The sequence below is a fragment of the Benincasa hispida genome, chromosome 11, assembly GCF_027475165.1.
Source record: "Benincasa hispida cultivar pf3 chromosome 11, pf3_genome.v1.1, whole genome shotgun sequence".
NCBI lineage: Eukaryota > Viridiplantae > Streptophyta > Magnoliopsida > Cucurbitales > Cucurbitaceae > Benincasa > Benincasa hispida.
Window position 1 is genome coordinate 42,524,122 of NC_143488.1, and position 15,249 is coordinate 42,539,370.

At 37.5% G+C, this 15,249-nt stretch overlaps 1 pseudogene; it reads left to right on the forward strand.

Moving 5' to 3' along the window:
- Positions 1-14,606: 14,606 nt before the first annotated feature.
- Positions 14,607-15,010, forward strand: LOC120090237 (late embryogenis abundant protein 2 pseudogene; annotated as a pseudogene).
- The last annotated feature ends 239 nt before the right edge of the window (positions 15,011-15,249 follow it).

Consider the following 15,249-nt stretch of genomic DNA (forward strand, 5'->3'; position numbering starts at 1 on the left):
CAACAAACTAGGTGCACTTCTTTTTTTGTGACTCGATCATAGTAACTCCAAAGTGTGAGCATTAGTATAAAAATTATATTACTTGATGCTTGGAAATCATGAGTCTTGACTTTTTTATTAAAATAAAAACGTCAATATATAAATTTGATGAAAAATTTTAAGAATAATGAAAAAGGCCGAGGTTGGCAATTTTAAGATTTTTTCATTCCATTTTTACTTGACGCTTTATACAGGTCAAGTAATTTGTGGTTTAATTTTTGTAGGGTTTCATATATTAAAGAGATGAAAAATTGGGAGACATGCCCCCAATTGACAACCCCACGACTCTTCTTCATGTTTTCATCTCTCTACTTCATTTGGAAACCCCTTCCCATGTCTGCCTCTTCACTGTTAAGGATGCCAACACAGCCAGCCACATCACCAAAGGCAAATCTACTCAGCAGCTCCGTCAGTAATGCAAGACTTCATAAAATTACAGTCTTACATTTTTACCAAAAGAATAAGTTGGTTACAATAAGTGTCTAACCTTTTTTTTTTTTTTTTGTTGAATTATTCTTGCATTCCCAAATTAGGTATTCCATGTTGTATAAATATCACACCTATGTACATTTCAAAATACAAGAGAAATATAGAAAGGAAAGGTTAGCACAACGTTATCGTCCACCAAAGTACACGTTAAGACTATCGTCTACCTCTTCAGTGTTACCGTCTACCTCGGTGACGTTATCGTCTACCTCCTTAACACTATCGTGTACCTCGATGGCGTTATCTTCTACCTTCTCAATACTATCATGTACCTTGGAGACGTTATCGTCTACTTCCTCAATACTATCGTCTAGTGACGCTATCATTTACCTCCTTAGCACTATCGTGTACCTCAGTGACGTTATCGTCTACCTTCTCAATACTATCGTCTACCGCTCCTCGCATACCTTTTCAAACAACTGCAAGCGCTTCGATTCTCGTGTGAGTCTGCTGTCCCCTTCAACATCTAAATCTTAACTTGGTATCAGAGCATAATGACCAACATCAATCAAGGAAACCTGGGAACCACCCTCGGTGCTGCAAACTTCAGTGGCCCACCCTTGAACCAACTCCTCAATCAGATAACATCCATGAAATTTGATTGCAACAATTTTCTTCTATGGAAAAACTTGGCGCTTCCAATCCTTCGGAGTTACAGACTCAAAGGGCACCTGACCGGACAAAAGGTATGTCCCCCAATATATTTGCAACCTGCAGTTGGTGAGAGCATGCCGACTGGATCGACTGGAGCAGGTGCTCTGCTTAGTGCAGAAGGAACCTCCGGCAGTGGTGCTTCCAGCTTGTTGACAACATTTGAGGTAAATCCTCAATATGAAGCGTGTCGGCTGGCTGTATAACTCTATGACACCAGAGGTTGCCATTCAACTGATGGGATGTGAATGTGCAAGGGATCTGTGGACCAGCATTCAATAACTCTTTGGAATTCAGTCCAAGGCTGAAGAAGACTATCTGAGACATGTGTTTCAAACAACCAGAAAAGGTAATTTGAAAATGGAAGATTACCTTTTAACTATGAACATGAATGCTGATAATCTCGAGCAGGCTGGTAGTTCAGTACCTCCAAAAGCTCTTGTTTCGCAGGTACTACTAGGACTTGATGAAGAGTACAATGCCATAGTGGCCATAATCCAAGGGAGAGCGGACATGTCGTGGCTTGATATGCAATCAGAACTTCTCCTGTATGAAAGGAGATTGGAATATCAGTCACACCAAAAGATGATAGTAGGCTTCAACCAAGTCAGTAATGCGTCAGTGAATATGACAAATACTAGACATGTCAACCAAAATAACAAGACCAATAACAGCAACCAGTCTACTAGGGGAGGATAACGAGGTGATGGTGGCCATGGTTGAGGTCAAGGCAGGGGAAGGAACAACAACAAACCTGTGTGTCGAGTTTGTAGAAAGGTAGAACATATAACATTTTACTGCTTCAACAGGTATAACAGAGAGTTTGTTCCCAATTCTCCTCAAAACAAGGGACAATCCTTCCCTAACAACCAGGTCAAAAACACACATCCTCATCCAATTGCCCTAGCCACTGCCTATAGAAGTAACCCCTTTCTGACAAGACAAAAGAACATGACTGATGCAGATTGGTATGTTGACAGTGGTGCCTCCAATCATGTTACCTTAGACTTTAACTGTAACGACCCGACCCCCTAGGACTTAGGTAAGGTTGTTACTAAAATAAATGCATGCAAAGAATTTAAAACGACACTCAGTTATTTGAAATAAATGCTAAATAAAACAAGAGAAGTTCAAAAGACATTTATTAAATGCAACAATAATAGGGTACCCATAAATCATAAAGATTAATGAATACATATGAAAAACGATTCTTAATAATAAGTTTCAAACATCAAAACTAAACATTAAGAGAAACATGAAAAGAACTCTAAATCTTATGATGCGGAAGCGTAAAAACTAGTCCCAGTGACACGATCACAAATTCTGCTGCGCCTACCCTTACCTGAAACATCAACATAAGAAAGAATGAGTATGAAATACTCGGTAAGTAGCCCCACCACTGGGGTCAGGCTAGGCATCTATGTCCTCTAGATACCCGCATATGGCACATAAATACATGTAACAGATGAGAGACTGAGTCCTATCCTATTGTAGTTAAGTATGCTCACAAAATTGGTGAATCTCGAAGGAAACACAAAACTGGTGAATCCCGAAGGAAACACAAAACTGGTGAATCCTGAAGGAAACACAAACTGGTGAATCCCGAAGGAAACACAAACTGGTGAATCTCGAAGGAAACACAAAACTAGTGAATACCGAAGGAAACCCAAACTGGTGAATCTCAAAGAAAACACAAACTGGTGAATCTCGAAGGAAACCCAAACTGGTGAGTATCTAACTAATCAATGAGGATATTCACACAGTCTTAACGTGCTATGAATCAACATTGTACAGTTCTAAAACATACATAAAAAATCCTTGATACCATGGCTTCATCATATACACATAATTCTTAATAACATATTATACATCATCCATATATAACTTATATCATAAATCCACAACATGCAAGTATGCCTCAACATCAGCAGATCAGACATCGAATATGAAGACACATACCATCACATACTAACGATCAAGCACTTAGGTGTGTATGTAAGCAAATCAGAATTTGTGCCAGAACATACTTTGATTCAGGTCATACTGTCATTCAACATGCTAACATTTACCATAACACACACTTATCATGCTAGCATACAACTAAAGCCTGGCCCGTGGGCAGTTCCAGTGGTAAGATTACTTACCTTTACTTGCAAACTCTAGAAACTAGTAAGCTCAACCTCTTCTTTGTTCAACGAAATCGAAGGCCCACAGGATCAAACTTAAATCACCCAAAACAAAGACACCAGAACACCTCAAGATCCAAACCTAACATTCAACATCATGGCAAATTATTTTAGGCTGCAGTCCATGGTTCAGTCAAACTTAAATCGAGAAATTCATAAACATACAACATGCTGAACAACCCACATAAGTTTAGAGCCTTACTCTTCACCAAGATTCGTCGAGTACCCCTTTACTCGGCTGGACGACAACTTCAGCAACCTAAAATTTTTCCCTACATCCAAAACATGACGTGTACCAACAATTCAAGGCCAAACTCTAGTGATTTCTCAAAATCCTCAAGGAATCCAATCAAAACAATTTACGCTTACCCTTAATCCAAGATTCCGACAAAGTCTAAAGCGAACCCGACGCGGCAGGGATAACGGCGACCGACATTGTTGAGGCTGGACGGAGGGAATTTGGACGAGCGGCCCGGCTGGACGGAGCGACCGGCAACGGCGACTGACTGGAGGGAATTTGGACGAGCGGCCCGGCTGGACGGAGGCTCACAGCAGCGGCTGGAGAGCTTCTAGTTGCTCGCGGACGAAACAAACGGCTGAAAGGGACGACGCGACAGCGAGCGGCGTGGTCTGACTGGCGAGATCTGGTCAGCCGAAACCCACGAATGGCGAGCAACGCAGTTAGAGAGAGGTTGATGGCCGGGTGACTTGTGGCACGCGGGGGCTAGATCCAGTGGTGCGACCGGTGGAAAGCGAACGTGCGGCGCTTCGAGGTCGATGAACGGTGATCGGTTGGATGTGCACTGCGACTGGGGGTGTGGCGGCTAGGTGTGCGGCAAGGAAGAAGAAAACGGAGGGGGGGGGGCTCACGTGAGTAAGGGAGAAGGTGAGGGGGGGTCCTTTTTATTTTAAAAAAATATAATAATAATAATAGTAATAATAATAATGATAATAATAAAATAATAATAATAATAATAATAATAATAAAAGAAAAATAGTATAACTCTAATTAGATCATTTCCTTAACTCACTTTATAATATTTAATTCCTTTCCTTTTTCCAAAAACAATCAATTCCTACCATAACTTTTCAAATTGAATAATTTTTGTATAAATTCCACGACAACACTTAAAACCTCGCATTTATACTTTAAATTCAGAATTCCAAACGTGTCCTTCAACTAAGGACAATTACTGAAAAGGGAAAAGTTTTACATTATTAATAAATAAATAAAAAGGTGCGGGATGTTACATTAACAATCTTGGCAACCCGACTGAATACTCAGGTACTGAAGCAGTCACTGTAGCTAATGGTAATACTCTAGAAATTTCTCATGTTGGAACTGCATATCTGTCTAGTGATGCCTGCAATTTGAAACTGAATGATATGTTACGTGTGCCTACCATAGCAAAAAATTTGGTCAGTATATCTAAGCTAACAAAAGACAATAACGTATTTATTGAATTTCACACATATTACTGTCTTGTCAAGGACAAGGGTACGGGACAAACAATAATGAAGGGAGTGCTTAAAGATGGACTATATCAGTTAGAAGGTGCAGAAGTTAGCTCGAAGCCAGTAGAAAATGGAGTATCATCACAGCCAATGCACAAGAATAAAGATCTGTCTGCTCTTAGCATATCTTTAAAGCATAGGGTGTCTAAGGTTACATGGCATAGATTACTTGGCTATCCTTCGTAAAAAAAACTAGACTTTATTATCAAAGACTGTAATCTCCCTATGTTATCTAATGAAGAGCTCAAATTTTATGATTCTTGTAGCTATGGCAAATCGTATTCTTATACATACCGATTTATGGGGTCCACCTCCTCTCTTGTCTACAGATGGGTACAAATATTATGCTATCTTTGTTGATGATCATAGTAGGTACACATGGATCTATCCTCTGAGGTTAAAAAGTGACACACTTGCAACTTTTCAACACTTTCTCACCATGATACAAACTTAGTTCAATACACTGATCAAGTCCCTGCAGTCGAATAATGGTGAAGAATTTGTCAAGATACACAAAGTCTGTCATTAACTTGGCATTGCCTCCAGGTATACCTGTCCATATACATCAGCACAAAATGGAAGGGCTGAGAGGAAGCACAGACACATAGTGGAGACAGGGCTAACCCTACTAGCCCAAACACATCTTCCCATACATCATTGGTGGGATGCTTTCTTACACTCAACTCTGCTGATTAATGGTCTTCCCACCCCTGTCCTAAATGGACAGTCTCCAATGGAAGTGATGTTAAAAAAGAAGCTCAAGTTTGAGGAGGTTCAAATATTTGGGTGTGCATGTTTCCCCTACTTAAGACCGTACAATTCACATAAGTTGAGTTATCCATAGAGATGTGTATCTACCTCGGCCCTGCTGTGAATCAAAAAGGCTATAAATGCCTCAACTTCAGTGGTAGGATGTTCATCTCTCGGCATGTTGTGTTTGATGAAACTGATTTTCCTTGTCAAATGTCTCCTATAGCTTGCAGGACAGCCAAGCAAGCAGTTGTCGTCCACCCGATTTCCTGGCTGCCCCTCAGTCAGGACACACCGCACAGTGACTCTATGCCCTCTATGTCCACAACCTCACCCTCACCAATTGCCAAAACAACCCACACCCAATCACCAATTGATAACACTACAGACAACCCCGCCTTCCCACCTCTCTCTTTTAATCGTTTGCCCTCATCATTTAATGCCCAGCCTACCGATCGTCTACCCTCAAATTGTTTACCCAGCAATTTTTTACCCTCATCGTGTAGTGTCCAGCCCACTGATCGCCTACCCACCAATTGCTTACCCAACAATCGTTCACCTACCGATCGTTTACCCACCAATCGTTTACCCTCATCGTGTAGTATCCAGCCCACCGACCGTCTACCCACCAATAGTTTACCCAGAGATCGTTTACCCAGCGGTCGTTTACCCATCACCTGCTTACCCACCGATCGTTTACCCACCGATCGTGTACCTACTGATCATTTACAAACCAGTTGTTTACCCACCGATCGTTTACCCTCCGATCATTTACCTCTAGACTCACCATCGCCTACTGCCCAACCCACCCATCATTTACCTTTGTCGTCCACTGCCCAGTCTTCACCCAATACTGTTCCACACCTTGTACCCGTATCTACTCATCCAATGATTACCCGAGGAAAGGCAGGCATTTTCAAACCCAAAATCCTGTCCTCTCAAACCCACAAAGAATGGTCCCTAACCGAACCTACACGAGTCACTGATGCGCTCAAAACCATGCAGTGGAAAAAAGCAATGAGTGATGAATTTCAATCACTGATGAAAAATTAGACCTGGAATTTAGTTCCTCCATCACCATCGATGAACATTGTTGGGAATAAATGGGTATTCAAAATCAAACGGAGTCCCAATGGCTCCATTCTATGCTACAAGGCACACCTCATAGCAAAAGACTTCCATCAAATCCCGGGCATTGATTTCTTCGAGACATTTCCTCCAATGGTAAAGGCATCCACCATCCGGATCATCATTAGTTTTACTATATCCAATGGGTGGCAACTGAGACAGTTAGATTTCAATTACACCTTTCTTAATGGGGTTCTCGATGAAGAAGTTTACATGTGCCAACCGCAAGGGTTTTTTCATCCTCAACTACCAAATCATGTCTGCCGCTTACACAAGGCCATATATGGCCTCAAACAAGCACCAAGGGCCTGGAACAACACACTGAAGACAACACTATGTAGCTGGGGCTTTCAGAATGCTAAGTCTGATACATCTCTCTTCATATATCGGAGTACTTCTACCTTGATACTCTTACTGGTATATGTTGATGATGTAATTATTACCGGCACTGATCTACAGATAATCAACAAGCTTCTAACAGCCTTGGACTCCAAGTTTGCTCTAAAGGATCTTGGCCAACTCCATTACTTCCTTGGAGTCCAACTACACAATGTCGCAAATGGAGTTATACTGAATCAGGAAAAGTATGTCGAGGACCTACTACACTGCTTTGACATTGAAGATCTAAAACCGACACCCTCTCCGAGTGTTCTAAACAAGCAACTCTCCATCTTCAATGGCACTTCTCTTGACAATCCCTATATCTATCAGAGCATGATTGGCGCCCTACAGTACTTAACCACAACGAGACCTAACATTACATATGCGGTTAATCATCTAAGTTAGTACTTAAAGCAATCTACATACATTCACTGGCAAGCGGTGAAGAAAATACTAAGATATGTGAGTGGCACTCGACACTTTGGCCTCTACATTCAATAAGGGTCCAACCTATCTATTTCGGCCTTCTTCGATGTCGATTGGGTAGCCAATATAAAAGATTGAAAATCAGTTGCTGCTTATTGCATCTTTCTTGGTGGTAGCCTTGTCTCCTGGTCCTCCAAGAAACAATCTGTTGTAGCTCGGTCCAGCACGGAGTCTGAATATAGAGTGCTTACTCATGTCTTTGCAGAAATCATCTAGGTGCAACAACTACTGTCTAAGATTGGTGTCAAAAAGAAGTTGGCTCTAGTCCTGTGGTGTGACAACCTCAACACAGGTGCTCTAGGCATAAATCCAGTGTTTCATGCATAGACCAAGCACATTGAGATCAAAATTCACTTCGTTCGTGATCAAGACCTCAGTGGTCAGCTTAATGTTCGTTATGTTCCATCCTCCGACCAAATCCTGACTACCTCACCAAGACCTTAACACACTCACAGTTCTTCCACCTTCGATCCAAACTCGGTGTAGTAGAACTACCCTCTCGTTTGATGGGGGATGTTAAGAATGCTAACACAGCCAGCCACGTCACCAAAAGAAAATCTACTCAGCAGCTTCGTCAGCAATGCAAGACTTCATAAAATTACAATCTTACCTTTTTACCAAAAGAATAGGTTGGTTACAACAATTGTCTAACCATTTTTTTTTGTTGAATTATTCTTGCATTCCCAAATTAGGGATTTCATGTTGTATAAATATCACACCTATGTACATTTCAAAATACAAGAGAAATATAGAAAGGAAAGGTTGGCACAACATTATCGTCCACTACAGTACATGTTAAGACTATCGTCTACCTCTTAAGTGTTATCGTCTACCTCGGTAACGTTATCGTCTACCTCCTTAACACTATCATGTACCTCAGTGGCGTTATCATCTACCTTCTCAATACTATCGTGTACCCCAATGATGTTATCGTCTACCTCCTCAATACTATCGTCTAGTGACGTTATCGTTTACCTCCTTAGCACTATCATGTACCTCGGTGACGTTATCATCTACCTTCTCAATACTATCATCTACCGTCTCTTCGTATACCTCTTCAAACAACTACGAGCACTTCGACTTCCCACATGAGTCTGTTTTCCCCTTCAACTTTCAAATCTCAACTTTCACGATTCATGCATTCTGTAGATCTATCGAAGAAGACCCGTCGAAGAAGTACCCAAGCACCGGTAGTAGATCTTCACGATTCCCACGCCTCTCCTCTTCTAAACCCGTCGGCAGTTTGCTTCCGCCATCAGTCGAAGAAGCACAAAATCGCAGATCTATCACCGTTAAGATGTGGGAGGTCGATGTTATCTCGATTGTTAGTCGTGAGGTGAATTTTCCACAATCTCTCTCTTCTCCAACCTATCCCTCTCTCTCTCTCCTCTATGCAAAATCTTTTAGTTTTTTGCCGCCAGTGCAATCCTGTTTTAGACCAAGGAAATCGACAATATAATAAGGAGCGCAACATCGAACATGGTGGAGGGATCTTCATTGAAGTTGAAGGAGTTTCTGCATCTGTCAAGTTCTCACAGGCTCTAATGTCTATTGGCACCATTAAAGATTTCTACGAGGTTTGTCTTCTTCTTTGTGCGCTTCCTTCTTAGATCTATCTTGTTGAAGTCTTCTGTATGTCCCTCTCTATTGAAATAATTCATGTTCTGATATGCTTCCGAGCTCCGTTTTAGGCTTACGGATTTTAGGGTTTTTGGTTTGAAAAAAATTAAAAAACCATGAGATATGGGGCTAGCGATTGAATATGAAGATTCTACGGCTCTTTTACCGTTTGGATAGGAAATATTGATGTCCCTTCTTTAGTGATTGTGTAAGTCTTTGCAGCTTAAGTGTTTTGGTTTTGTGTTTATTCTGATTATGCAAATTTTTTAAGTTAAAGAAGGAAAATCATATTTATTGGGATTTCTTATGATTTTATTTTGATTTTTCCTTTAATTTTTGGCTAATCATGGTGATAGCTTGTAGAAATACAAGCTATTGTAGCCTCTTACTTAGAATTATGAGGGCTAACACGTAGAATAATTCATGTGAAAAGTGAGATTGCGTCAATCAGCACAAAAATCCTCACTAACCCTATACCATGCGTTATTCCAGGTCAAAGTGTCCATTTTTGCAGATATTATAGGAATTGATCGCATGCGTCGGTCCCAGACCGCCGCAAGGTTGACCGCATGAGTTGATTGTCATAAATATTAGCTTGCCGCATGGAATGTTGCGTCCACAAAGTGATAATCGTGATAGAAGTCTGCTCGTGAGGTAGATGGAATGTGTTGACAGCTCAGGAGAAATAAGCTCGAATACATACCTTGGGAGTATCAACAAGATAAGATGATGTTGACAGTGCCCATACCACAACAAAGGTAGCAGTGAGGCAGAACGCAATCATGAACGATGTCGGCGTTTAAGCTCTATAAATAACACCTTCGACCTTCACTTCAAAGCATCCAAGCTTCTGCCTTAGGGCGGATCCTTGTGATCACAAATGAGAGCATGAGAGAAATTTTCTTTGATGATTCTTCACCTCCACAACCCCTTCCGAGTGACGATCGGAGTTACGTTGGAGATAGAGCTTGAGAGAGACTTCTCCTTCATCCATCCATGGCACCACCAACAGCCTTGACGGATTTCGGATGAAAAACAAGAGATTGTTTTCATCTAGCCTTCCACCTCCCCTCTTATCTCTATATTGTATTACATTTTAGTTTAAGACATTAATACATTTTGTAATCAATGCATCTTTTAGTTCCTTCAGCTCCATCTTCTTCATCTTCTTCTCCCTTGTCATCGTTTACATTTGTCGTTTAGTTATCAAAGGTTCACATACTCAATCGTGTAGCCTAGAGATAGGACGCATGTAGCAACCCACCAAGAGGTGTGCATTGTGTGAGTATAGTGATAATCTTCTTCGCTTGGTGTGAGGCGGTAGCAATGCTCGTTTATGAGTCGTCGCAATGCTTGTCTATGAGCTGATTAGCCGCAACTAACCGCATGAGAGGGTGAGTAGTGGAATACACTAAAGCAAAGTTTGCATTGTTCCTAGAGATAGGCACGATCTTATGCTCGAGCAACCATGCATTATAGAGATATAAGCATGCGGCTAGCCATCAAGAGGTGCACGATGCGTTAGTGTGGTGATCTAGGATTACTCGGGCGACCTAACATAATGAACATTATTATGCGTTAACGACTGCTGCATCTCTACCAATTCTCTTAGTTAAACTTCCATTGCTCAATCTATTTAGTTAGGAGTAGGAGTAACGCATAATTCTTTACTTTTATCTTTTTACTTTTATTCATTTCCTCAAATGCATTACTTCACAAACATTGAGTTACAAGTCTCTGTGTTCGATCTCGGATCATCATGAGAAACTTGCCAATTTAATATGTTAATGTGTTTGTTTGTTTGGCTTAGCCTTTAGATAAAGTGTTCCATCCATTTTTGTTTAGTTTCTTAACTTTGTTTTTGAAGTCTGTAGGGAATAAATTATGCAAAAACTTTAAAATTTGCCTCCAATCATCGGATTATGTGACTATATCTTTTATAATTTGATCAATATTAAACGACATTGAACTAAAAATTAATTTGATCTGCTAACTCTTTGTGGGATTTTATTGCATATTCAAGTTTTGTGCCTCCGCTGGTATGTTACTCTATCAATTTCAATTCCACTTACTTCATGGAAGAACCCAAATGTGATTCACAGGTATAGGTAACTAACTAATAAAGACTAAATCAAATCATTTGCCTAGAACAACAGTTGGTATGCAGTCATGACTTTTATGTATATATTTTTTTTTCGCTTAATGCCTGTGCATTTGCCTAGAACAACAACAATTTTTGTTGTTTAGAATTTTGAAAAGGAGATTATTGATATATTTGATGTGGATTAAACTTGAATATTTTGATGTGGATTAGTGTTGAAATTTTAGTTTGAGTTGAGCTTCACATTTACGGATGTATGGGTCAACTTGTAGCCATATTCGATGTTATGATTTCAAAGGAATGATTTAGTTTTAAGCTTAAATGTGATTTTTTATTTGTATTTCGTATTAGGTTTGTGAATCATGTGGCCATTTGCTTTTTCCTTAAGTTTTTAGGACTTTGCAGGTTGTGGTGCTTAACTTTAGTAATTTTAAATTATTTCAATCTATATGTTGTGATTTTTTGCATGTTATTTCAATATATGTAGGTGCTAAACGCAACAAGTTCAAGGTGAGCTACATTATTCATGTGGAGGTGGAAGCATAGTGAGCAAGAGTTGGCTATGACTACTTCATCTGAATTGATAGTTGTAAGTTTCGAAATTATTCAATATGAGGACGGGGTGAGGTTGATTGTATGGAAATGTGTTCATATGAGGGGTCTTCTATGTAACTTACAAATTAGCTAGATTGTTGATGTATGGACTTTGTTATGAATTTTGTAAACATTTTATGTTGTAAGTATATATATAACGACAATTATGTTCAAGGATATATATGCACTTTTGTTAGCCAAGTTGGTGGAAACTTTCGAATGATTGAACAAGTTTAAAGAGTTAAATATATGTGTTGTTTGTAATTTCTATATCATTGTTGGACTTCAAAACATGAAATTATACGGTAATTTCTAATAGTACAATTTAAAAAAAAAAAAAAAAAAAAAAAGCTTGACAAGCAAAACATGTCAAGTATTCCTTAAGTTGCCAGTTTGTGGGTGTCAAGAAGAAATTATATTTGACAAGTAAAAATTGTCAAGTAATGAAAAATTTGATCCATAATAAATGTCAATAATTTAGATACTTGACACTTAAAATAAGTCAAGAGATCTCATATACTTGACAGTATAAAGTAAATTACAGTTTGACGTTTTTAAACAGTAATTTTTTTTCTTCTTATTCTTGACACAGAATTACTTGACGTTTTTAAAAACGTCAAGTAACGCTGATACTTCACTGCAAAAAAACATCAAGTAATACAATTTTTGTAGTAGTAGAGGACAATTTTTATTAGTATCTTACCAAGATTTTCATGTTTAGTTGAATTTCTTATTCAAAATTCAAAAACAAAAATAATTTTTTAAAAATAAAAATTGAATTCTTAGTCAAATTCTTAAAAAAAAAAAAAAATTCTTAAAAACAATTTTCTTTTAGTTTTCAAAATTTGGCTTGGTTTTTGAAAAAAAAATGTAGAGCAAAGCAACAAGTTTAGAGGTGGAGAGTATATAGACTTAATTTTTAAAAACAAAAAATAAAAAATCAAATCGTTGTCAAATGGGTTCTTAAACATTTGATTTTTTTGTTTTTTTAAAAAAAGTGAAATGTTAATGTGTAAGACATTTATTTATTAATATAGAATTTAGATTAGTTACACCATTCAAATTTATATTATAGACATGATTTTTTTTTTTTAATTGTTCGATAACAAACAAGCTTAAAAAATTATAAATATATTTATTAAATAAGTAAAGGAATGTTTAGACTTAATAATATGTTTAGGTTAGCTCGATTCAAGGCAAACCAATACAATATTTATTTAATTCCCCAACTCAACATGTTGATTGGATTTTTTTAACACCTACAAATAAGTTAGGTTTAAATCCTATTTTGTTCTTTGAATTTTATGAATCTTGTTCTATTTTGGTCATTGAACTTTAAAAAACATATATTTTAATCTCTAAATATTTTAAAAAATGTTTATATTTTGGTTTCTGTTGTTAAAATTTGATTAACTTTTTAAGGAAAGAAACTATTTAAAGATAAAATTACATCTAACATGCGTTGAGCAAAATGAAAGTGAAGTAAAATGTAAACAACTAATATCCCCAAATAGTGATTTGAACCCAAAATGTCATTTGAGATCTCCTATAGAAAATCATTTTACCACTTAATTCAAATTCAAAACACTCGAATTTTTAGCGTGACTAACTTATTTGATAGTTTTTAGTCATTCAAAAATACAAGTAATTTTACCATTTTGTTTAAGAGTTGACAAAATTTTGATAACAGGGATTAGAGTAAGCAGTTTTGAAAAGTGTAGTGACTAGAATAAACACTTTTAAAAGTGTCGCGACGAAAATAGAGTAGGATCAAAGTTTAGGGATCAAAATAGGATTTAAACCAATAAGTTGTATAATTACATGAAGAAAAATATTTTAAAAAATAAAAATGATATCCTCAAATAAAGTTAAAACGGAACTAGAAACCAATTAGGAAAGGGAATATATTTATAGAATGAATCGTAAATTTGGAAATAATTTCTAAGTTTGATTTAATTCCAGTTTCCATATGACATTTCCTATTTCCAAATATCATCTGTTTCTACATTTCTTTTATATAAATCCTCATTGGGTGTTTCCATATTTCTCATACTCAAATAACTGTGAGAAACCCAGAGACGTACAAAAAACAACGCTCTCCTTTTTTCCTCTCTTTTTACTGTAAATTTTCCCGAGAAACAAACAGAAATTTCTATTGACGATGGCTCGCTTCTTCTCCGGAAAGATCATGTCCAGTCTCGTTCCTCATGGATCTTTTCACGCTCTCTTCAGGTATTTATATATAAACACATATAATACAAAATATTTCTTGTAACGTTTACAAATTTAGATTTAATTTTAAAAGTATAAAATGAAAAGAGTTTAGTCCTATTTGAGAACTATTTTATTTATCAAAAGAGAGAGTAATTTCTTAAGAATCTATTCATGCTTTCGAAATTTTAGTTAGAGTAACGAGATTAAGATGAAATTATCGTGAAGATCAAAAATTAAAAACCAAATGAAACTTTTAATTTTTATATTTTGTTATTAATTTCCGTTCGTATTTTCAAACACGTTTTGTTTTTAGAATTTGATTAGACATCGAGAAATTGGAGAAACTACTGGGGCCGTTTTTTATTGGACAATGGGATAAACGTTGGGAAGAAAATTAAATTTTATTATTTTAGGTAAACAGTTTCAAAATCCCCATATTTTTATATATGAAGTAAATGAAACCAAATGTTTATGAACTAATAAAAGTAAAGCAGTATTTTAACGTGGTGTGCTTGGACAGGCGTGGATATACGGCGGAAGCAATGGCGGCGTCACAAAGAGTGGCGTCTACCTCGGCGGCGGAAGGAATTCCGGCACGAAGTAACGGAATGATGAAGAAAGAAGAATCTGAAACAAGTACGGAGAAGGCGGCATGGGTCCCAGATCCGGTCACTGGCTACTACCGGCCGGAGAACTACGCCGATGAGATCGACGCCGTGGATCTTCGTGCTAAGCTATTGAAGCCGAGAAGAAATATAATTAATTGAAAAAAAAAAAAGAAATTAGAAAAACAAAGTTTCGATGCGCCATTGATGAAGAGAGCCCTAGCTTGAGATTTGATTTACTGAATTTTGTTAAAGGATTAAATTATTAATATCCTTTTCAACCCATCATAATAGTAATAGTAACAAACGATTATAATCTCTTTAAAAAAACAGTATAATTAAATTTTAAAATAATATTAAAAAGTTCCAACTTTTTATATATAAAATAGTAATATATAAAGAATGGGCTAACAAGATAAATAACAAATATAAATGTTTCATTTGAAAAATAGTAAAAAGCTTTTAAAATTGTGAACATGGTAAAATTGTATTA